The sequence below is a fragment of the Sphaeramia orbicularis genome, chromosome 1 (genome assembly GCF_902148855.1).
Source record: "Sphaeramia orbicularis chromosome 1, fSphaOr1.1, whole genome shotgun sequence".
NCBI classification, from domain to species: Eukaryota; Metazoa; Chordata; class Actinopteri; order Kurtiformes; family Apogonidae; genus Sphaeramia; species Sphaeramia orbicularis.
The window spans coordinates 27490696-27492909 of record NC_043957.1 but is presented as its reverse complement, the minus strand read 5'-3'; the positions used below and the strand labels follow the sequence as shown (position 1 = coordinate 27492909).

The 2214-nt window shown below is 44.1% G+C and overlaps 1 long non-coding RNA gene across 1 annotated transcript; it reads right to left on the bottom strand.

Moving 5' to 3' along the window:
- Positions 1-306: 306 nt before the first annotated feature.
- LOC115419109 (uncharacterized) lies at positions 307-1718 on the bottom strand. Its single transcript, XR_003935404.1, has 3 exons — positions 954-1718; positions 542-827; positions 307-463 (listed from the first exon to the last, which is right to left on the bottom strand). It is a non-coding gene; the product is annotated as an uncharacterized LOC115419109 (long non-coding RNA).
- Positions 1719-2214: the final 496 nt, after the last annotated feature.

Sequence of the window (2214 nt, the reverse complement as noted above, 5' to 3'; positions counted from 1 at the left end):
AAACTAAAGTTAGCGTCTGGAGGCTGAACTTCGGTAAAGCTGAACTTGTCCATGTGTTTCTGAGGCACAGAATGAGCAGCGTTTCCTTCCAAAGAGAAATAGTCATCAATCTCTCCTCCCGAGATAAAAATAAAGAAGTCATCTTATTATCATCACTGTTAAACCTATCAGCCCCCTGTGCCTGTGTTAAACACCTGCAGACCCAGGACAGCAGACCTAGGACAGCAGACCCAGGACAGGATCGCAGTGCCGACTGGACTCCGCGAAACACGTGGGGAAGTTACTTCAATATGACTTTTTCCCCCCTCAATTTTTCCATTTGACGGAAATCCGTCGTGGTGACGGAGAACTTTAATCCCTGGCCTATGGTCATCTCAACCTGGGCTCTAGTCCTGCAGTGGGCCACAAACACTGTTGGGGGCCCAACATGGACTGTCTCCCAGTAGGTACCCATCAGTCGCTCCTGTAAGTAAAGCGGATATGTTTGAGTGTGTTTATATCAGGGACACAAAAAGGATAATTGCACAAAACGTTTACTTACCACGCACTGATCTGTTGCTTAGGCTACACCCCCGATAAATGCGCAAGTCTTGTACAGAGCCAGGCCACTTGACTTCTACATTGGTGAAGATGTGTGCAGCATCACAAATGAGCTTGATAGTGCAGAGAATGGCATTATTAGCTGCTGCATATTGCAATGCATACAGTCATTTTCACTATAGTAATGAAGATACTTGGACGTTAATGCTGCAGAAGGACCTGTCATTTTTGGCTGGAGCAGTGACAGGAATGTGTTCTGTCCACACACCCAATGACATTTGGTAGACCTGCAAAATGAAACTTATCACTGATCTCAGTTTGAGTTTATAGCAGAAGGCCTCAATATTATATATAACATTTTAAATGCCTATAATTTAGAATTTAATAGTTTTCTAAAATTATTTCTCACTCACCTGCAGTCCTGTGGAATTCCTCTGATGTTCCTCAGAAGTTTGTGCCTGGGGAACACCACCATCATGGGCGACGTGTTTTTCCAGTGCCAGGGTGACTTGCTTTGTAATACAACACACCGCTGACTTGCTAAAATGTTCTGCGTCTCCAATATTGTGGATATTGGAGAGAAATCTTCCATTAGGAAAAAAAAAAAAAAAAAAAAGCAGCACAATGCACAAAACTGTCTGTGATGTCAGTGCATGTTCTCGATGTGTAATAAGTTATATGGATGGGCCAAGAATATTATTAAGGCACTGAAGCGACTGCAACGAAAATCGGTACCGTTCGATGAGATATTCATCAGGATATGAAAATGCATCTAACCGAGATCTGAAAATCCTCTCCCGGCCTAACACATTTTGTGTTCATTGCGCTTCAAAATGTATAGGATTGCATTCATATGGACAACCCATGTCTTCCAGTACGTTTCACTTGGGAGGAGACAGATGAAACTCAGGGTTTCTTATAGAAAACCTGCCAGTGAGGTTATGTTCATGGAGGACATTACCATGCTGACAGACTCAGAGTTTGACTTGCCTCCCCTTCTCGAACAGAAAACCCCGAATTTTGCTCATCTCAGGGTTAACATACTTTGAGTTTTCACATAACCCACTTTCCTGGAACAGGGCCCTGGTGTGCACGACATTATTCAAAACAGAGGTGGGGAAATATCAGTTTCTGTAACACAAGTGTGGCTAGGACCTAAACACATTACAGCTGCTTGTAGATTAGAGGTACATTTATTTAAGAAGAGGTCTAAATATGTGGGCAGACAAAAGCTCAAATGTAGACTGACAGTCTTGAACAGTGGCAGAGTTATGGAATGATGTAACTGAAGTGTGCAGCCCAGACTTGAACCCGGACCTCAGATGTGATCACTAGGCCAAATGGAAGCACTGAGTCAGGGGCTCACCTTGGAACAGCTGTGTCTGATTGGTGAAATGCCACGTGGTCGCAGGCATAAGGCTCAGGAAGTCCAACAATCCAGAATTGGGGTCACAGACAGTAAGAAGGTCAGGTTACCAGGGCTGAGGCAAAGAGACGTGGTCAGGTCAAAACCAGGAAAATCCAGAATCACTGAACTTTAGGTCACAGACAGAAAAAAGAAACAAGTCAGGTTACCAGGGCTGAGGCGAAGAGAGGTGGTCAAAATCAGGTGGGGTCAGAAACAGGAAAGACAATTTAGGATGAATGCAGGACCATTTGTCAGGACATGAGGAC